At 30.9% G+C, this 24,481-nt stretch overlaps 1 protein-coding gene across 1 annotated transcript in view; it reads right to left on the reverse strand.

Annotated features, from left to right (window-relative positions):
• The window catches only part of LOC121120149 (synaptotagmin-5), a 44,865-nt gene that overhangs the window by 7,076 nt on the left and 13,308 nt on the right, over positions 1–24,481 (reverse strand). The gene's annotated exons all lie outside the window — the stretch shown is intronic.

A 24,481-nucleotide genomic window follows, 5' to 3' on the forward strand; every position in this document is an offset into this window, starting at 1 on the left:
TCCATTCGCATTTAAAACAATGGATAATTATGTAAAGTGATGAGAGTCTATTTCAACTTTAACCCTTTGTATTATATACATACATATAAAAAATATTATAATATAATATAAAAGAAAATGAGGAGAACTCAAAATTATATTAACATAAATAAATTCAAGAAGGATAATTAATTGCTCTAAAGACGTTGTCTTGTCCGTTTCTATTCAAGGGGAAGGAAAATACTTAAGGTTCAAATCCAATAGATTTGGACAACTGATTAGGCAAATTAACTTCGTTGTTAACTTTTCTTAAACTTATGAGTACTATATTAGCATGGAACATGGGAAGAATTTTACATATATAAGTAGATATAGAAATGAGCATTATTAAATGATTTTTGAACGTTAATGACGCTGTTACCTCGCTAACAAAAAAAAATACCCTATGCATTTGGTTGTCCGCCGTCGATTCTCTCGTCTCGCTTTGTATATTATGGGAATTTCATAACTTACATTTTTTATCAATAAAAAAGTAATAAGTTATACAATGTTAATTGCTTATAAGTATAGTATAAGTTATGCTACGTCAAAGACATATTTTACTACAGAACTTGAACTCTAAAAACGAGCATGTGTATTTTACAAGAACTACATTTTATTATTAGTAGTTACTATTATAATCTATATCTATATTACTTAATGCTAAATGTGTACCTATTCTATTCATTAATTATCGTCATTATCCATTCACTGTTCATAAACCACAATTTTGTTCGGATTAATGGAATATTAATTTTTTTTGTCGTAAAATTCTTAGTTAGTATTTTTAAAATATGCTGATACTATTTGCTTAGAATCAAGCAAACAATATTATATTAATATTATAATTATGTTTACAAATTTTCTGAGCATGGTTTTTATGGATAAGTAGACAAATAATGATTAATAAATAGAAAAGAACAATTCCAAGAAATTTCAAGGCACGAGATATTATACTTGTAGTATCAGTTATATCGAAACTCATTAATTAAATTAGTATAAATATGATTATTACTTAATAATAATTATTATATCTATCCAGATTTAAACATAATAAATCTATTAGTATAATATTATTATAGCATGTGCTAGTTATTTTCTCCAACGACTATTTTTTTCATCTAGGACAAGTCTATATTATCGTTTTTAGAGTTTAGGTATCCGCTTTTATTGATAAAGCCGTCGTTTATTTTGTGATTATTTTTTATTGTTATACTGTGATTTGGTCATCTTCTAATCTCTGATAATGTAGTATTGCATTTAAAAAGATCCTTATGAATTTGCTCAAATAGTGAATCAAGCGTTGCCCAATATTGACATCAACGACACTGATAAAGATGTAAAGGAGTCGTTTTTTACATATCCGGATAGAATAAGGTCCGTTATATAAGTCACAAAATGCCATGAATGTTAAAAAACTACTACCATTTTTTTTATCTAATGATGTACGTTCAAGTTGATAGAGCTCAACCCTTTAAAAGAAATATGATAAAATATAAATAATAATGGTTGATTAGTTTCACCTTCTTATACAATTTATCTATCTTGTGTCTTCATTGTGATATCGAAATTATTAACGATGATGAAACAAGGGCATTATTTTTTTCTTTCAGCCAGTTAAATGACTTATTTTCAAATAAATATATAAGTCGAGTTCACGAGCAAAAAGAGTTCAGTTCCATATTAAGAATTGTATCTGATTAGGATCATTCTTTTGTAGAATTATTTTGATAGATATCAAATAGAAATTCTATGTTACGAGTATACCGTAAACGAACCTGTTCACAAGTGATTTTTACGAACATTAGTAGAATTTTAATTATTGAGAGATAAGCTCGGTTGAAGCCTCAAAAGTAAAGTCCAATATAATACGACTCCAAGTCAAGTCGTGAGTTTTTGGGCACGTGAGTTAGTGAGTTTCAAGCCTGGAGTCTTATTAAAATCTGAAGCTTGTCGATTTGACAACAAATAATAGTCGAGTCACGAGTCTTTCACATTGAGTCTTAGTCAAATCTGATTTTTTTTTTTTTCTAGTCCAAATTGAGTCCTCCTGGAGATCAAAGTCCCAATTTAATAAAAGTTAACTACAACCCGTGGTTGAGTCTCCAATTCTGGTTAGTGAGTTATAATTATAATTAATTGAGGACCAAATAAACTGAGTAATATTTCCTTCATTCACTTCTATGTATTGAATGTAACTATAGAAAACAGTACGCACTTTCAATTGGTTGCTTGACCCATTCATGTCCTGTAGTAAAATATGTCTTTGATACTCCGTTTCCAAAAAGACAGGACTACAATTTCTCGTTGATCCCTTGTCGTATTTATATGTATTGGTTATATTATTATATCTATTATAATATTTTGGCTATAATTTAAAACAATATTATAATACAGTATCGAATTACATACTATGAAGGGTTTTAATATTATGAAATATAAATGTGATTCATATTAAAAATTGTGGAGAAATATTATGACAACGATAGTCTGGGAGTACTTAAATGAGAAATAGCAATTGGTATGGTTGACTGATTTGGCAATTTATCAAGAGATTTTGGGACCTTTTTGGGGGAAAGGTTGCGTGATATAATAAAGGTAACAACATGTGCTATGATAGATACTGGGAAGCAATCGAAAGAATAACAACATTGGCAATTAATTTATATTTCAGTTCCTCAAAGCTGCTAGAATACGGATTTGAGAAAAAACATATTTGTTCAGTAGATTTGAATAGCTTTGGACTTGATTTGACATCAAATATTATAGTCGGATATGTTATGGTTATGAATTTTACTTTTGTAGAGTAGTCCATTAATATTGTAAATCTTCTTATGGATTTGAATAATTTTCAACATGGATAAATTTCTAATTAGCAAATATACATCTTTAATATTAGAAAAGGGTTACCTCCCGTTGCATAGTGCTTGATTTAACAGGGAAAATAGCCAAAAACTCTAAAAATTGATATTGTTTATTTATGTTTTTTACTTTTGTTTTTGCAGACATCTACTCAAAATTTGTTTATATTTTGTTATTTAGGCATTAAAAACCATTTAATGAGCATTAAATTGTTTTTGTTTTTTTAATAACTTAATTTGCGAGTTTATCATGTGTATGAGAATTAACACAAATAATCTAATGTAATTGAGTTAAAGTTTGAAGGCTATTCAGAACTTCGTGCTCAATTTCATATAAAAATATTTAAATGCATCAGTTAATGGCAAGGTAGTGAATAATATAGGTGTGTCGTTTAACGTCTGCATTCTGATTGATTGAGCTGAGTGACGTCATATATGTTGCATTCCTCAAAAATTAAAACAATAATATTAATATAACAACATGAATTGAGAATTTATCAAGGTGGTGATTCATATAACTCTCTTCAATGTAATGGGTCTGGTCAAGGGATCTCGACTCTTAAGGTGAGATCCAAGGAACAAGTGTTTCACACGGTGGATCTCATCTCCTTTAATGGAAAGATCGTTCATTGTGCAGGTACCTCTTCATATCAAGGTGACTTGTGACAAGTGACTCTGATCTCGTTAATAATTGTCCTTTTACATAAGTTCCTTCAGATCTTACACGGAATCATCGTATACTTCTAGATATAAGAACTAAGGAGTTCCATAAAACTATAGAATAATCGACTGAGATACCCAGTGAGGAGCAGGGAGAGTTCTCATTCTCAACTCACAGCTCCTTCTTTGAAATTATTGAAAGTTAACTCTGCTTCGTCTCCTACTCTACGAAAACTATTCCATTAATAAGAGCCCTTCAGTTTCGTGGATGTATATAACTCAGAAATCACTCATCCCTATCACATTTATAAGTTGGACTTCGTGATATACGAACTATACGGATAATTCTTTAAGCTAAACACTTCAAGCTCACACCTGATTGCTTTATTACTACTGAGTCACTTGACATTGGAAAATAAGTTGGAACATGATTCTAGACAGATAAAGATAATGTGTTTTTCTTTTTTCTCGATATTTTGGTCTGCAATGCATATTCTACTCTGCTATTGCATATAAATAGTCATTCGGAGCTGTTAAGTGATTATGTATTTTACAAAATATATAACAAACCTCTTAACTTTTGTAGACTTATGTTGAAATATCTGAATGTCATTAAAATTCCCAAACTTATTGAGTCGGGAATCTTTCTCTAAACAGCCAAGTTGCTTGTCACTATATTGGAATATTAATTTTGTAAAGATCTAGGATCACAACACGAATAAATAAATTATTAAATGTTTTCTATACTAGATAATTATAAGTTGTTTTTACTGAAAACAATGTTTAAAATGTAACGATATAATAATACGATTGTTTTAGTATTGATTGAAAAAGTAATCAAGTGTCAATAATATTCTTCAAAATTTACATTCCCTATTTATGAGTTCTCCGTTATTTTATTTTTTTATCTTAATTAATCAAATTCGGTTTTATTTTGGACATGCAAATGTTATTTTGTTATTGTAATTGTTGTCAGGCGAGTAGAAATTTCAAGGTCCTTCCTATCATTAGTTGTAGAACTATTATTGGTCTGAATTACAAACTATCGCAAGTAATATAAAAGTGGAAAATCTTTAGAAAATTTGATTTCCCGAGTATTATTCAAATTTTTACAATAATTAAATATATATCTCATTCTGGAGAGATAAGTAAAAGTCACAAGGCAACGTAGGTTTTATTCATCTTCAGTTATTTTAGCAAGATAAACTCTATATCAACATCATTAACAATTTAAGGTGTAGTTGTAAGTTTATATTTTTCATATAAGCGGTTCATGTTAAGAAAAAATAAAATCGACTTATTTTTAGTTTATAATTGATTTCTTCGATATAATTATTGTTCTTTTTAATTATAAAACTGTAGCTAATAATAAGATAATGGTGCATATCCCCTATCCAAAGAAAATTGAAAAATATTCACAAATGATTAGATACAGTTGTTCAAACTTAACTTACAACTATAAGGCAACTAATAGTAATAGTTGTCTAACGTATTGTATTCATAAACGTAGATAGATGTTCACCTATTTCTTTATTTTTCATACTTATGAGGTTATAGTATGAAAATAACATTTAATTCCCTCTTTATATAGTGGCAAGCCCAGTTTGCAAGTGGAAAATTTACATTTTGAGTTTGATTCCTTGTAATCTTAGAGCAAAATACAAGTACGGGCTAGTGTATTCCACACATATGTGACGTCATTAAAATGGGATGCTTACTTCTGTCAAATTATACAAGTCGTGAGCAAACACCTTTAAAATAGAGTTCCTTGGTTAATGGTAGTTATTGAATAGTAATTTTTCCTATGTTTTATATTTATATATATATTTTTTTTTTTTTTTAAATTTAATATTTTTATGATTTAATTCCATAAAATTAGTCATATACGTAATTTTTTAGTATATAAGAATAAGTGAGCAAAAAAAAAAATACCGAAGTTAGTTAGATAAAATCAATGAAGAGCATAGAATAAAACAAACCTGCGCATATTTGCGCACTTTTTCAAGATAAGGATTTTGCTTCAGAGTTAACGAAATATTCTCCTCCTCCAGCCAATCAACCAACACGAACGCGTACGTACGCTTATGTAACATTAAAATTTATGTCAGCCCAGTGACCCATTCTTGTCATTACTTGTTAAAACTTTGGTATATTTTATCCAAGTGTGTAATTATAAGTCGTTAAAACGGATATATATAATCTGCTTTTTTAGAATATATAATAAGAAAACAATTATGGAAATTAAACTTAGTAAGACTTCTGTTATTGTGTATAGTAAAGTAATATGATATTAATACCATAAATTCCCAATCTATAATATTTAATGGTATATTAAAATAAATAATAGAAAGTAAAGAATCTACTTATCATACTATTATTGTCAAAGGGAAGAAGATCTCATTGAAAATCAAACTTAACCTTGTTCTCACTATGTTAGATGGAAAAGTAATTAATGTCCACACAATCATGAAATATATGGGGAGAAAAACCTTTTTTTGCTGCTAAAAGAAGAAGAAAAAAAAACAATTCAACAAGAATTAAAAAAAAACAATCAAGCTAAATAATGAATCAACCTAGAGTGGGAAGAGAAACTAATAATGATGGCAATACTGCACGAAGGAGCCTTTCAAAATTTACCAAAATTTGCTGAAATTGTTTAAGTTTTCATTGAAAGACTACACTATTCTTCAAGTGATATGTGCAACCACTCCTATTAATATGGATAAATTTCATAATTATACTATCGAAATGGTCGAAATTTATGTCAATCTACATATACAATTGTTTAAGCATTAAGTAAATAAATTAAAAATTCCAGACTTAATCACTCAAGAAAATTATGAAGGATTAACGTCCTAACAGATCAGATTCATCATCTTCTGATAAGCAGTGACCCCTTAATATATCACCTTGGAAAACATAATTATAAAGTAAATAAACAAGAGTTATCAACAGATGCTAAATCATTATTGTATATATATACGTGTTGCTTGGGCCTAGGAGGGAGTAGGAAATCACATTGAGAATGGTAAATGTAATTTTTCCTTAATGTTTACTTTAAAAACATTGAATTATAAACTTCAAATAACATACCAACAAATATACATGAAAAAATTGGTCTTGATGAGAAGTCTATCTTTTATTTTTTTCAATACATTTTTAAATCAAAATTCGAGATGAAAATTACAAAAAACAGTTTGAATTAATTTGCAAAAAATGTCGTAAAACATTGAAAATTCACGTTTGACGAAACATAACAAAATGAAAAAAATTGAAAAATTATTCAAAAAAGGACAGATATTTCAGTTTAACATCAACTTTTATGCCCCAAATGTATATGAAAACAAATTTCCACAAACTTTATTTAATCTACAAATCCAATATTCCAATGGAAATATATTTTTTTGGACTTGGAAAAAAAAAACAAATTTCAAATTTTGACCGATTTCTTATTTTGCCATTAACTTTATTGATTTTGAATAAATTTAGAAAATATAGTTATTCTTATAGTGTTTTTTTTAAACGCCAGTTACTGATTTGTAACTCAAGCCCTTATCTAGTCTCATTGATCTCCAACAAACAGCTTTTGTATTTTGGTTATACAGTATGTCCAAAAATTGATGGTGGCATTAAAAATATTCGTTTTATAGTAAAAAAAATATTTTTGGTCGGAACAAAATGAAATTTGGCAGATACAATCATTTGGCAATATTGAATTTTTCTGGTGCAATAATTTTCGATGATTGCATCATAAATCAGTATAAAAGGGCTCAGAAAACAACACAGGATGTTAGTAGAAATTCCATATCCGAAATGGTGAGAGAGCACTCTTTGGAGACCAGGGCCAAGGCTATTGGTATGATAGAGGGTGAATCAAGCCAGAGAGACGTTGTTCAAAAGTTACAGATTCCTCTCAGGATCATTGAGAATTGGTGTAAGAAAAGGAAGGATGGTCAACCCCTTGCAAATCAGAAGGGTCGAGGAAGGAAGTAAACAATTAGCAAAGTTCCCAAACTGGGATTTTAAAATCTTTGACCAAAAGATGCAATCCACAAGAAAACTTGGAGCAAGATCGACTTCAAAGGGCTATCCAATATCCAAGTCATCTGTCCACAACTACCTGAGCCACTCTTTGAATGCTTTGCCATACAAACCTCGTCTGCACCCCAAACTTTCAGAAAACCAAAGAAAGGCCCGGCTTCAATTCTGACGCGAGCGGAAACACTGGACTGCCGATGACTGGAAATATATCGTCTTCAATGATGAAAGTTCATTTGAGCTATTTCATGCCCCAAATCCCCAAACAGATCGGGGTTGGGCAAGAGATAAGGGGAGACGTGGAACCCACTCCAACTGTGAAATTTCCTCTGAAAATTCAGGGTTGGGCCGTAATCAGCCACCAAGCAGTGTCAGATCTTCGCCTGATTCCACAAAACCAAACTGTGACGGCCGAGTACTAAGTAACGGGGATCCTCAGAAAGTTTCTGATGTCAGCTTTGTCTCGTACTGAAGAAACTGGAAGAGTAAAATGCTGTCTGACACATCAAGAACCATTTTCCAGCAGGATGGAGCCCCTGCTCACCACTCCAAAAAGGCACATAAGTGGTGCCTTGGCCCAGAGGTAACTCAATGAAAATGTCCCAGCAACTTCAGACGATGAATTAAAAAAATAAAACTGACAAAAGCTTGGGGAAAAAAATTCTCCCTCTAGATATTTGGATTAATCTGTATGAAGGGATGCCAAAACACATAAAAAAATGTATTAAGCTTGAAGGTCGTCATATTGGGAAGTAAATAAAGTTTTTCGCCAAAAAAAGAATCACTTGTTCAGGTTATTTCATTATTTTTTTTTAAAAACCAACATCAATTGTTGGACATACTGTAGAATAAGCACCCTTATTTGAGCCCCCGAAAATTGGCACCCCCGTTTTAACCTGGCCAGGTTCAAAAAAGGCACCCATGCAAAATTTCAGTTTCCTAATTTCCACGGTTTGAGCAACCACAAACTCTATTTCATAAACATAACATATATACAGATTATGACATTACAAAAATGTTCCGTTTGGTAGTTAGTAAATAAACTTTACATTTCATTAGTATATGAGTAGTGATGAAAATCATCTGTATTTTGTAGCTCGCTAATTTTTTTGAGTTAGAAAACTGAAAAATGAATTTTCTTTTCCAAAACTAAGCTATTATTAATTAAGTCGATTATTTTGGAAAACCGGATTGAGTATTTGTGTGAGCTCCTAAAGACGAAGAGTAATCTTTAAGATTTGTTGCCGAGTTATAATTTGAAGTCCTTGTTGGACTCAGAGTAGAATTGAGGATCAATATCGGAGTAGTTCTTGGTTATCTTCTTGCTCTCCTTCCAAAAAAATTCCAAAAACCCTTGTTTAATATTTTATTTATTTACTAGACTCAAAATCGTCATTCCATCTTGGGCTATGAATATTTTGTTAGTTTGTTCCATTCTTATTGGTATCTGAGCCTTGTTTACTAAACTCAGAATCGTCACTCCACCTTGCGGCTATGAATATTTTGTTGTCTGTTTCATTCTTATTATTACATGAGCTTTGTTTACTGGGTTATTTTGTTACTAGACTCATAATTTCTACACCATCTTTTGAGTAACGGCAGTCAGAAACTCTTGTAACATAAGGAACCTTGAACAGTCAATTAAACCTAGCGGCTTTAGATGTATTCTAGAGATTTTTTTAAATTAGAACTTGTGTATCACTCGTTGAGAACAATATTTATGAATTTAAGCACCTTCGGCCTCAATCACACGCTCCACGCAAGCCCAGAACGCTTTGACACGTTACAACGTAGTGCTTCGAGATAGATCGCAAATATTCAATATTGCTGTGACGTTGCTTACAGGCCTTACTTTCAATTGGCCACAAGATCCGTTAATCATGGGGATTCAGGTGGGACTCTGCGGTGGCCATAAGTTATTAGGCCAGAACTTCATTTTTCGGTCATCCAATCCTGCACAATTTTGGCCATATGTGCAGGAGCCCTACCTGTTGAAACTATGTATATCGTATATGTTGGATCAGCCAAGGTTTATAGAAGTACAAGGTTAGCCCATCATGCAATCGGGCTTGTTAGAATTTTTCAATTGTATTGGACCGACCGCTGGGCAAGACAGGCGGATTTTGACAAGATACGCAACCACTCATAGTGTATTACTTCACTATTGCTAGAATTTTCAATTTAATGTACCGTACCGACTGCTGGGAAAGAAAAACGGATTTTGACAAAACACGCAACCTACTATGTCATCAATATCAAAAGCATGGTGGAAGTCAAACATAAGTCGTACACGCGTTATGGTATTACCCTGTATTTATATTAACCTTGGGATCAGCCAACACTTAGGAAAATGTAATAAAATCTCAAATGTTCTTTGAGGATTAATAACGCCTCAATTTTTTATCTATTTAATATCAAAATTTTGAAACAACTATACTGTGCATAATTACAACAATTGGAATCACCTGAGTAAGAAGAGGTATTTAGTATTTTATATCCAGAGTTGTCGCCACCCGCTCACGAGATAGAGGAACAAGGGATTGGAATGATTACAAGGTTGATGGTTGTGATTATTTTTAATATTATGTTGACCAGCAAGAATGAAGACAATAGAACAATAATATATGAGAGGGAAAAGGATAAAGAGGGTAGCGTACACATACACAGTTAACCCTTGACAATACGAGTAGCGTAATATAAATAATATAAATAATACAAATACATTACAAACTCGAGGGATACATTAAAAAATTGACCGACAAATTTGTAAGCTATTTTAGAGACTATACTCTGTTGTTATATTGGGCGGAGACAAAACAATATGAGAAAACAAGACTAATCAAATATATAACAAAAAGAGAGCTGCAATTATAATGACAGACATGGAATGAAATAAAAGTATGATATTTAGATACCAACTTAAGTAGATTTAAAAAAAAAAAAATTTTTTTTTGTATATAATAGTTAAACCTTAATTATTTGCTTTTAAGGGCTTTTAATCACGTTTTCTCCCTATTAACTATCTTTTATTAGTTTCTTGCCATTATCCTAGGTGAAACTACATTTTTCACAAAGCATAATGTTTAACGACCCTTTTTGGAATCTGATCTATTTATTAATTTGTCTCTAGATAACCGTAGTACAATTGTCAAATCTAGTTACACATGTCTAGTAGCATTGGTTTGGGACTTGTCCAATACATATCTTCAAAAATGACCAAAAGTAATGACGTATTTCCTCATATACTTACCTAAGCGAGTTGTACCTATATCTACATATCTTTGTAGAAGTGCAACTCATTCAATAAAGTTTTATTATATCAATCGATACGGCTGACATTTTATTTTTTGAGGGCATACTACAATATGAGGGTCACAAAAATCAGTAATACTCTATGTATTTTATTGTTAACTATAAATTCCCTCGTCTCACTTGATACAATGATACGTCATGGTTATTTCCTAATTTTTTTCTCTCTGATAAATAAACGAAGTGATACTAATAAGTTATTAATATATACTTTTGCTTAGTGCTGATAAGATAGGTCCTAAGACTGGACAACACACTACTTGTGCTCCGATTTAATAAGGACAGGAATAGAATTTCTTGTTCATCCCTCGTCGTATATATATATATATATCTATATTGGCTATTTTATTATTTTATGAAGAAGCTTTGGCTATCATATAAAAATACAAATGTCTAACTACCCATTGAATAAAATATTACTTATAATAATACAGTATTGCATAAAATAATATGTAGGATTTTAATATTATGAAATACTAGGATGTACCCATATTTTATATCTATTACCATACATTTTATTATGCACATACAAGGAATACTAAGACAAACTTGTTAATCCTCAGAAAGAACGGACAGACAGACACATACTATAATATCATATTATAGTAGATATATATAACACATTGGTCAATAAATCCCGGTTCTAGCTGTCAGATGGCGCCACTAACAGAAGAACAATATTTTATTTCAGAAGTACAAACATTAAAAAGGTTACTGTCAAAATTTCATGACGTTTGGTTTATTATTTATCGAGTTACAGTAGTTTAAGTGAAGCTACTTTTGTGATTTTTAAAAACGATGGATTCAAAACAATTTTGTGTCTTGATTTATCATTTCTTTTTGATGGGGAAAAACACCGTTCAAGCACAAGCTTAGCTTGAAAAATGTTACCTGGACTTTGCTCCATCGAAAGAAACCATCAAACGATGGTTTGTCGATTTCAAACGTGGTCCTACGGACACGTTTGATGCTCAACGTCCTGGTGGTCAATTGAGGCAGGTATTCCGGAAAACATTGAAAAAAACCCTGAAAATCATCATGGGCAATCGCAAAATGAAGTTGTAAGATATGGTTGGCACTTTGAAGTTATCAAAAGGTAATGTTTACACCATCATACACGAACATTTGGGTATGAAAAAACCGTTTTCCAAATGAGTGCCGCGTTTGCCCACACCAGAGCAAAAGCAACAACGAGAAGATGATTTGGAGATGTTCACGTGAAATAAGGAGAAGGTTCTGCATCAGTACATCACAATGGAAAAAACATGGATTCACCACTTCACTACAGAATCAAATGGCAATCTGTTGAGTGGTATGCAGATGGAGAAAGCCGTCGAAAGGCTCAAACATCGGCGGAGAGGGTCATGGCCTCTGTATTTGGGATTCAGATGTATTTTATTCATTTACTACTTGGAAGATCAAAAACAATCAAAAGCAACTATTATATCGGATTTTTGGATCCTTTGAAGGCCGAAATTACCTAGAATATACCTCATTTGAAGAAAAAAAAAAGGTGCTGTTTCACCAAGACCATGCACCCTGTCACAAGTAAATAAAGACAAACACAAAATTGGTCGAATTTGGTTTCCAATTGCTACCGAACCCACCGTATTTTCCAGATCTGGCCCCCAGCAACTACTGGCTCTTCCCAAAACTTAAAAAGATCATCCGTGGAAAAAGATTTCAAATGAGGAAGTGATTGTGAAAACTGAAGTATATTTTGAAAGTCTCGATAAATCGTTCAATATCGAAAAGCTGGAGAAACGTTGGAATAATTGTATCGTTCTAAAAGGAGATTATATTGATAAATAAAATGAATTTAGGGGGAAAAAAAAAATTTCCCTATATAGGCCCGGGGACTTATTGACCGATGTCTTGTATATACTCGCAGATATAATTCATTAAATTTTTTTTGTACAGACTATATGACAATGATATAGGAGTTTGTGGCATGACAAACCTCTTTTACGAATGTTGAGTGGTATCGCAAAATTTACAAAGTTAGGACGGCTTCTTTGAAATCTTGATCACCTTTTTTTTTCTTGTTGCAGGCCATTGTCACCGTCGTTCTACTCCGACATACAAACAGAAGCGGAAGCACGAGGTTCCATCACAACGGAATGAATATCGATGGATTCCATACATCTTCCAAGGGGCATGACCTTGTCGAGGTTATAAAGATCAGAAAGGAACTGAGCAAAATGTCATCCTCATAAGACACTTCACATCCACGACACAAAAATTTAAAGAAGCGTGACTGCTTCCTAAAACAAGTAACGAAGTCATCCAGGGACTCACTCGCACTTTGTTTTAGTTCAGACGATAACGCTCTCTATAAATTGACTCGACTGGGGAGAAGGCATCTGTAATACAACTTACCAAACCAAAATAATAGTCCAGATTTGGTATTACCATTAATTTTCAAAGTATTTTTCCACTGCTGAACCTCAGGACCGGCACAGTGCAATATAAGAGCTGACTGCCTATCCTGGGATATCTCACCCATTAACGATACGTAGATATTAAACTTGTCAATCAAGAATACCCATCGATGCCTCTTTGTGGATTATACATCTCACACAAGGGTAGTTGAGACACTCGCAGTGACAAAAATGACGGGTTGACTGCTTCAACGATTCCGGTACGTCCTCAAATTGATAAGACTTAAAATCAGAGCCACAATCGATGAGATGATCCCTTATCAAATTTATGAGCTCGGCCTTCCTAAGTTTAAAAAGCTCCTCCTCAATAAACAAAAACTCTGTTAATGTACATTCCTCTCTCAATTCCTTCAGCGTCAACCTAGGCTGCGTCTTCATCATCGTCTCTAGATGATGTGTATTTACCTATTTATGAGTAATAAACAACGTATTAATTAAATTCCTCGTCACTGAAAGGGTAGGCCCAAAAAACACAATGCACGCAAGTGATACGGAAGGAAGATGAGGGATTCCCAAAGGAGAAACACGGGAATACCGAATCAAGAATTATAAGTAATAATTGAAGGTCTTGGACCATTCGATTCCAATCTAGAACTACTTAGGAGTCACTGTATGCTATTTAAAATGTACATAAATAAAGAAGTAAGTGTTAGGTGTACTACCAATATTTTACAATATATAACATAATGAAATTAACTCGCAAATCTATCCATAAAAATACAAGTTGGAAGTAAGAAGTGTTTCTCAAGATCCCCATAAATTAAAAGAAAAATAATAGGCTGTTGACAGAAGTAAAATAAGATGGGAAAAAATGATCAAGACACACATTGAAGTATTTTAAAAATTTATGTGCTGTATATAAATATATATATCACTCAATGTCAAGTCAAGTAACAAACAATGGAAGGATGAATGAAAGAAGGAAGGAAGGAAGTACCATCAGCCACCACATATATATGTAATATGAACAAATAAAGAAAATTGATATTAGACATAAATAAATAATAGCGACGACGCTGGTCAAGAATTAATGTAGAAAAACACATATAAATATGGAACAATCCCCTCAAGAATTGTTTAAGATTATATGTAGGATGTAAGTGTAACTCAACGTTAAAAAATACTTGCCACTATAAGTAACGTTCGAATATCCTTTTTATCAACAGAAAATATTTATATATATTCTAAAGGATATTTGTCAACCATCTAAAGAAAGTTCTAGAGCTACGATTTATGTATATGCTACTTGATAAAAAAGCAACCGTTCTTTTCTCATGAAAAATTCTATAATAGTTCGATTCTCAAATTTATTCCTTTATTATGTCGGTACACATCTCAGCATTTTAGTTTGTTTTTGACAGATAAGATAAAAAGGTTAGACGCCTTTTGGTGTGCTCCGTAATTTTCTATTGAAATTTATATTTTGAAAAATATACAATCTTTAAAATGTTTTAAGGCCCAATTACACTATTTGCATATCTCATATTAATCAACATTCAAAATAACCCTACTTTGTTCAGCAAAGGAGAAAAACTAAATCCTTGACTTCCCCATTTTGATCCGGATCCATAATCCGAACTGTCGTAATTTTTGACGTAAGTAGAGATTTCAATTTATCTTCATGGCTTTTTGATGAAGAAACAGACAACATGTCAAATTCAATTATTCTTTGCAATGGACCGTAGCAGTAGTATTCCATAATTCCTTCCAAATACTTTGAACCCTACGAATTAAGGTTTGAATAATTGTGATTGCCTAGCTTGTTTACCGTTTTGTTTCAAATTTCTCAAGGCTGAAATACTAGGGTAAAAATTCCACTTAAAAACCTATAGAACTAAGAAAAAGTAGCATTCCCTATATTATTATCCAAGACAAAAAAGTCTCAAGGCAAAAGCCTTACAAGGCAAATACGTTGAAGGCATATTTCATGGAAAATTGATAAATTAATGGTGTAATTTATGACTATTTAAAAAAAATCTCTAAAATATCAATATTTTGTAACACATTATAAAGTTCAATTGCCCACCTTTAGATGATTTTTATAAACATAATAACTGCGTAGTTTGAATAGATCTAACTGAAAAGATAGTATCAATAATCGTTGTTGATTAGAATGACCAATGTTGTAATTAAATTTCCAACTAAACTTGTGTAATTTGTTTATACAAGTTATAACTTTTATAAAATAGAATAAAGCTCCTTCTATAGTAATCAAAACAAATTGATTAATTATACTTTACCATCAATCAATGAAATCCCAATTGTTACGATTTACAACACGATACTACTTCACGAAAATAAATTCATTACTTTTCTTTTATTGTCGAATGTTGATTTTTTGGCTCTCCTCATCAATTTTCTGAACGTTTGATTGAGTTCAAATTATCTATTTGTTATGCTGTGAACAATTCTCAACAATTATTGAATAATAATTCGAAAGTTGAAAAGAACAAGAAAATGTTAAGCACAACTTTACTTTTATAGTAGTATCACGCAACCTTTTCTTCAAAAGAAACAGTGGGGGGGGGAAGTCCAAATTATCGGGTAGTTAACCAAATAAATCAATTACAAAAATACATTATCATAATGTTGCTTATTAATATTTGATCAAAAGCGTAGATATATATTTGTATTTCTATACCATAATATAAATTTCTTGATAAAAATAATAAAATAGCCAATATAACGAGATAACGCCGTGTAAGTAGTGTTGGATTGGTCTCCTTCCCCTATTTTTTAAGTCCTAAGGACCGCTACATCGGTCTTTCAGTTCTAGGGTGTTAACTTTCTTTTTATTTTCTTCTCTTCTAGCTAGGATTGAAGAATATAAGAGCTTATAAAATAATGGATGACCCACCTCCTACAGGTATTTTGTCTATTTGAAAGAAGTTATAAATGATGGTAAAACTGCAACTACTCAAATGACGTAGTTAGTAGTAACTAAAGAGATTATAAGGGAAAGAGGTGTCATGTATATAATGTAGTTCAATAGAAGTCAATGTTTCGGACTGGGTTATTTATTTTTCGTTAGAATAAACCAGAAACATAAACTATTAATCAAAACCATAATACATAGTATCTTAATCATAATTATGCTCTAAAAAATTATAAAAGTTATTCAAATACAAAAGTGCATAACCCTAATCATCTACGAAGGATATTTATATTCTGGAACTATATAAAGGGGGACTTACAACTTCTTTTTGACTCACAAAACTTATAGACTATAGTATAGACTTTGATTTCCATTACACAGCCGTCAAGAGAAGGAGGGTGATGCTCTATATGAGTTGAAAATGTGTGGAAAGACATGGTGATTTGGGTGTATCTCTCATACGAATATCCAATTCACACGCCTTCTGATACTCTCTTCAATGACATGGTCTTGAACAAGTACTTCTCGCGGTGGATCTCGTCTCCTTTAACGGAAGGATCGTTGATTGTGCAAGTGCCTCTTCATGCCAAGGTTTGTAATAGTGACTTCAGATCTTGTTCATCATTGTCATTATACATAAATTATTTCTTCAGTAGTCCTTCAGTGTCCAGAAATAATTCATTTTTATCATATTTATATCAATTCCATTTATAAGTTGGACTTTTTTGTATACAGTCTACGGATAATTATAAAACCTGGACACTTCAATCTCACGTCTGATTTCTTTATTACTATCGAGTCTCTTTTGTCATTGGAAAACAAAAGCAAGATGATTCTAGACTCCTTAAGATAATGTGCTTCTATTTTCTCGATATTTTGGTCTACAATGCATATTCTATTATGAAATTACATATAAATAGTTATTTGAAACTGGAGAGTTCTACAAAAAGAAATAATTCCCGAATGAATTACTCAGTGAGAAACAAAGAGTTATCATTTCTCATCCACAGATCCTTCGTTGAAACTCTTGAAGCCTGTCCCTTTCAAAGTCTACTTTTTTCGGTCTCTTATTCTGTGAAGAATATTTCCTTGTATAGAATTCTTCAGTTTTCTTAATAAATATAATCAAGAAATCCCTTGGAAAAAAGTAGAATTCAATCTTAGACTCTCAATGAATATGCAACCTTTTTCTTGATACTTTTGTTTGCAATACATATTATATTTAGCTTTTATCTGCATAAATAAATTTTTTGAATTGTTGAGTGCTAAGTGATTATGTAACAACAAATTATAAGTGACCTTTTAACTTCTGTAGACTGTTGACTTATATTGGAAAACCTTAATATAATTGAAATTTCCAAATTTAGTTAGTCTTAATTATTTTCAAAAAAATTCAATTGCTTATCACCATATTGGAATATATTCCCCATAAAGATTTAGGATCTCCATACAAATAAAGATTATTAATAAATGTTTCCCATAACAGTTTTTATATTTAATTATTTTAAAAATACTCATTAATGACGTATATACAGATATTCAAAATTAAAAGCTACCTATTTATATTTTATTCAGCTTTTCTTTGATTTATACCTATATACATATAATGAAAATGTATTATTATTTTTCAATCTGAATAAAACTCTTTTTTTAGAGTAACGAAAACAAAAGGAAAGTTCAAGATTTAGAAGATAACTTAATATTTTTTCTGGAACTGCATCATTTTTTTTAGTCTCATTTATGAGATTTTTGCTAGATATATTAAACTATTTAAATCCAGCATAATCCATATCATTAATTAATGATGTTGTTTTTTACATTTCAACCCTATTAGATGATAGGAATCTCCCGTTCCTAATAAATTGACAACAAATAGCTTGAGTAAGTATCGTCTTGGATTTGTCGACATCAATAAAATTTGTCGAGTTTTTGTGGCAGAGATTATATTGCAAAGTTGATAAGCATGTAAATTAGTTACATATAATAAATCTGAAGTTCTTCTAAGACCACACCTATTAACATTATCTTGAAATTTTTTGATGAGGTCTCGATCTTTGCCACAAAATTCAACACCATGAGTTTTTGATTTCTCAGAAATCAAAAAGATTCGTAATCTTTAATTTTGAAAAATTTAATAATAGAAAAGGCTATGTATCCGGGTATATAAAATAATAAATTGGCTTGTGATTCTTCCATAGGAAAACTATGATTAGAATAATTGAAAATAAATATATGTTTTTGGAACAATTGGATAAGTGCTTACAAATTATACAATGTTTTTATTTTCGCATTCATGCTTATTATTTGATTTTTGTTTAATATTCTTAAGTTTCTAGTATAAATTCATTTATTAAAAATATATACCTAATATTAACATAATGATAATTGATATATCTTCTCTTACTTAAAATAAATTTATTGAAAAATACTCATAAATTACTTAATATAATATCCCTTCAATACTACGAGATAACTACATAATACTATTCATACTTCTTTCATCTTCTTCTGTTTCTTCTATACCAACTATGGTATAGAAGAAAATAAGATCCAAGTCCGTCCCCCTTTATACAGTCCAAGTTTATATTCTATATTTTTGATCGAGGTTGCATGAATCCTGAATATAATTCACATAGATACTTTTTGTTTACTTTTAGTTTTTATTTCAACTGCCTGGTCTCCTCTTTCCTTTGTAGTCTCTTTAGTAGTATTTATGTAATTTCAGCTGCTGTAGTTTCCATAAGAGTCCGATATAGAACAAGTCCAGGGACTGATAAATTGTTTTGGGACCCCAATGATAGGGCTGCAGTCTTTTTAGTTTTTTTAACCGATCAACACTACGTGTAAGAGATACAATTAATAGAGGTAACGAAGGGAAAAATAAGATATGTAATGAATGATCGGAACTTTTTATACAAACTGAAGTAACTTTGCATAACTACAAAAAAATAATAATTACTTTTTCTTACATAATAACTTCATATCAATATTTTTTTTATTTAGCCCTTGAATAAGAATTCCTTTTTTTTTCTTCCTCTTCAAAAGGGTACTTGATACTTTTATATTTCTTCCTCTTCTGCTTTATTATCATGTTTTTTCTTGAAGCTATAGGCGTAAATATTTAGATATTTATACATATAAATGTATATATAGAATAATCCATTCAACTTCAAATTCTTTTCCCCTCTTATTTTCCTTCCATTTTTGTGACGTAATAGAACCTCACTGTTAGGGTCTATTTATTCAAACAATATATATGTAAAACATTTATCTGACAAAAAAAAAATTTATTTCATTTTTGAGATTTCCTTTCTTTCTTTTTGATATCTTGTATGTATGTATATATAACATACATGCACAAAATGTAATTATTTTGTACAATCAGATATTTATTATCGAATTAATTTTTTAGTTTTTTCTGTACAAAAATAAATGCTTGGAAAAAAGAAAGTTTTTTATACATAATTGGTTTGATTAACATACAAATGGAGGTTTTGTAGAGATAAAAATAATAATAAAAGAGGGGGAAAAAATGTTATACAATTTTTGAGGGGAACTAAATTAGTGTAAAGCGTTTTTCTTGTACGAAATATAAAAGTAGGTACAAACTGAAGGTCAGGATTAAATTTTTTTTTAAAGATGTGTGACAGAGATAAATTAACAAAAGATTGTCTTGCTACATAGACACATCACTTTTCACCTCTTAAGCAAAATAATTTATTTATTTCGCGTATGTCCATAACAATATTTATTTTATTTGGCAAACGTATATTACAGGGTGGTCCAGATAAATTGGGAAAATGTTTACAGCCTTATAACGAACAAACCATATATTATTTATTATTTGAAGTGTCATTTAATGAGATTAATTATTTATAATGAAATCCGCCTTTCTTGATAACTTCGGCCCATGACGCCAGAAGCTTTGGCAGGTCGGGGCGACCTCAAGCAGATCATACTTCGCCATTTTTGTGTAATGGACTTCTTCGAAGGCTCCACAGAAGAATTATACTTAGCACAGGCTTCATGCTTGACCCACTTCCAGAGATAGAAATTGATTGGTTTCAGCTCAAAAATCCGGGTTCCAAAAGTGAGGACATTTTGGGGCCAAGACACCCTACACTTTTTAGACCTTATGAGCCTCCATCCATCCATCTATCCAAGGAATGTAAATTAAAAGTCCAAAATCAGAACCAGTACAATGACAAGGCAGGATCTGCACGAGGTCGCTTGGACCTGCCAAAAGCTTCTGATGCCGTGTGGACGAGGTTATCAAGAGAGGCGGATCTCAATATAAATAATTGAATATGATTAAATGTAGCTTTTCAACAATAACAAAGTGATGGTTCTACCCTATCTGGTTTCTCCAACTTTTCTGGGCCACCATGTATATTGACTTCTACAACAACGAAGATTTGTCATTCATCTCTAGTGATGAAAATCTTATCTACTTATTTAACTTGCTCGCTTACTTTTTAATTAGTAATTAAAGGAATGAATTATGATTTAATTCTTGAGTAGAGAACTTCCTTTTCTACTATATTCAGTTACATTCAAAATCTAATAAAACATTCGTTTGTGCTCATCAAAGGCAGAAAGTAACCTCGAAGATATGTTGCAAAGTTATAATTGTTAGTCCTTGATAGACTCCGAGTAAAATTGAGGATCAACATAAGAATAATCATTCAATATGCCCTTGTTTATTTCATAGTCCCCATCCTCGATCGTTGCAGCTGCTTTAATGAAACGTTAAGACTGCTAAGCTGATTTTCTCTAAAACATTCTTCAAATTGTCAGGGTTACCATGCTTCTATTTTTTTCACATACCTAAACACACGAAATTTTCATCACTAGTCATTTAACTAGAATGGCCGTATCAAGGAGTAAAGAAGCACTATACATGAAATCTGCGCTTTTTTTCCACTTCCTCTTTTAACCGACAACTTGGCTATTTTTTCAATTTTACTTTAAGTACAGAATAGTTATGAAATAAAAGATGTAATTGAATTATTACAATCAAGTACTGAATGTCTAAAGGAATTAAAATAACTTTTATTATTAATTATTCTGATAATATTAAATAAATACGTAGATAAATATAAGGAAATCTTTTCATTCCTATAGACAGTGGTTACCAATTTTTTTATAGTCTGAGCCACCTGAGAAAATATCAACATTATGGCCGAACTGGATCTATGATGCCTGTTTTCTCTACGTACCATGCGAGGGAGCTTACGTATCATAGTTTGAGAACCACTGCCTTAAGTCATTCATAACACGACTGTTTTAATTAAAAAGGCATGAGTGTTATTTACTTATATTAGTTTGTAAACAAAGAAACAGACAGTGACGCTGTCTTGTGTCAAAATAATACAACTCCTTGTATGATATTATTATTTAATAAAAAGTATAGGTGAAAATTTGTCACAGTTTGTGACATTTTTTAAAAACTAGTTTAAACAACAAGCTACAGACAGTGACGGACCCTTGCAGATTAGACATATTTTTATTGACTTGCTCATGCAGGATGAGTGAATTGAAAAAGTAACCACATTTCCCAATCTTTTAAAAATGTATAATTATGAAATTAAGTAAGTATATATACAATTTGTTATAAAATTACAAAAATTTACATGATAAGTTTAATATTAAAGGACCAAAAATTGAAATTGACTTCGTACTCATAGTCATTGAAGCATAAAAAAGAAATAATTAATGAAATCTATTGACAAAAAGCCGCAACATATTTGTTGTAATTCATATGCACGCAACCTATTTCGTATATAAAAAACATTTGTGAATTTGCTTATGAATTTCAGAGAAGATTATTTCATTACTTTCTTTTAATTTTTCTCTAAAGAACTTACATATAAGCATCAAGAAACTCCAATATGATAAGAAATATTTCTTATTTGAAACTTAGAAACTGATTAAATTGTGTGTACCTCTAAAAAGTCCTTCAATCCAAGGTTAATAGAAATACAATGAAGCTTGCTTCAATCTAAGATATACTCATCTATTTATCTCAGGCATGGAGATTGATCAGAAAAATGAACGGCGTTCACGATTTCCTATCATTTTTGAATAAATGAACGATGAACAAGGGAAAAATGAACGGCACTCATTTTGTGGTTCATTTTTATTATTTCTGATTACTATTTTTTTTTCAAATATAATTAATTTATTTCTTGATTATGAGTATTATTATTATTATATTTGAGGGTGCCTAAAATTAAATAGATATACCTCAAAAAATTATGGATCTAATTTTGTTTGTACAATTATCAATTACTATATAAATTGATTACCTTTTATGAAAAGTCTCACAGAACACCACTTACAAATTGTCGTGTGTGAAATAGGTATTCTGGGTTGCGTTAGAGTGCAATTTTCTATATAGCCTTTCATTTATTATATTTTTTCGTAAATACTTTAGCAAAATTTGAATTTTATTTAGGTCAATACCCAAGAATTTGAATTATAGTTTAGAACCTTTGTTTGATTTAAGACTTATATTGGCCCTCATATAGTCTTTCAAATAAAATCCGTCAATGTATGATTCTTTAATTATCATAATCAATTTAGGCTACTTTAAGTGCAATTTGCAGCACACACAAAGATTAAATAAGAATGACTTGTTGATAGAAATGCAAGTTTGTTATGATATTACAAGGTTATACCATAACGTTTTTCCGACTAATGCTCCACTTACACCACACTTTTTAATAGCGGCGTCAAAGAGTATAACTTTTAACAACAGTAGCCATATATTACCTTCCTTGACTTTTACTGTTAGAGTACTGCTTTATACTTTTTTGACGTCATATCTGTATGTCTTGCCCAGCAGTTGGTAAGGTAGATCAAATTGAAAGTTCTAGTAAGCCCGATTATATGAAGGCATAACCCTATATTTCTACTAACCTTGATAGAAATGGACCTTAATTTTAAAATTAATATAAATTTAATCCCCACTCAATTTTGAGAAAATTCATTCTAGCTGCCTTTGCCTTCAAAAAAAAAAAGAATGTGACTTTTTTTTAGGTTTTGCAACGAACGTGTGTAACTGAAGCCCAGCACATCATATTTAAAAAAAAGGAGTACTCGGACATATCTACATTTTTAAACCAAATTTAATCAACACTTAATAACTTCGACTAATGCAGAGTACTCCCTCTAATAAACTTATATTGACAAGCTTTGACTTTACTGGATTTTTTGCCATGTTGTGGGAAACATTAGTTTTTATTGTTCCCACATAACTTTATTCTTAAAAATGAACAGAAAAAGGGTCCAAGCCTGATTTATCTTGAATACATAGTATAAAAATTATAAAAACGCATGATTCTTAGATTAAAAAAACCAAAAAAAAAAAACCGGATTATTGTTGAAAGGTTTTTTTTTTAAACTCACTCAATATATGCAAAATATCAGTCTAGGCTTCTGAGTCCTAGAAAGCGGGAGTGGATTTTTTTAGTTAGAAATATGGAAAGCTTTTTTTATTTTCCGAAACTTCTATCATTATTATTTAATTCCTCAGAAGGGAACATCTTGGTATAAAGTAATAACTTTAATAAAAGTGTGCTCATGAAAGACGGATAGTAACAATAAGGGTTTCCTCCTCATGACTTTTAAGTGTTTGTCTTTACTGAACTCGGACTAGAATTGATGAGCAATATCGATAGCCTATATGTCCTCGCTATATATGGAGTAAGATTTTTGTTTATTTCCTTCCTGTCATGACTGCTTGCAGCTCATCTAATAAAATGTCATGATAACTAAGCTCCTCTACTCACAAACATTTTTCAAATTGTCTATATTAGAAAGTTTGTTTTCGGTTTCTTTTATCTTTACATTCTGCCAGGACATGTCTTATGCGTTTTGGGTGAGGACCACATACAGATCAAACGATAAACTTGTTGTTTTGTATGACAAATGATGGATTTTTGTAGATACGTACTTCACTGTCCTAGTACACATGATATCACTTATTACTCCATCAAAAGGACTATTATGACGTCAATTATTCAATATCACTTAATATTAAAATCGTATTTACGAATTGTAACTAAAAAATTATGTATTATGATAGATATTTCATCAATGTATACATTCTTTGTCTCACATATATCGTTATGACCTTAACAAGTAGGTATAGTTCCATCATTGTCAATAAAAAAAGGAAGAAAAAAAAGCTGGTAAAGAGACTAGCTATTAGTCAATATAGAAGATAATTAATTTCTAAAGGCAAAATACTTTCTCATATTTTCTAAATCCTACAT

This window comes from Lepeophtheirus salmonis, chromosome 6, assembly GCF_016086655.4.
Source record: "Lepeophtheirus salmonis chromosome 6, UVic_Lsal_1.4, whole genome shotgun sequence".
Taxonomy (NCBI): Eukaryota; Metazoa; Arthropoda; class Copepoda; order Siphonostomatoida; family Caligidae; genus Lepeophtheirus; species Lepeophtheirus salmonis.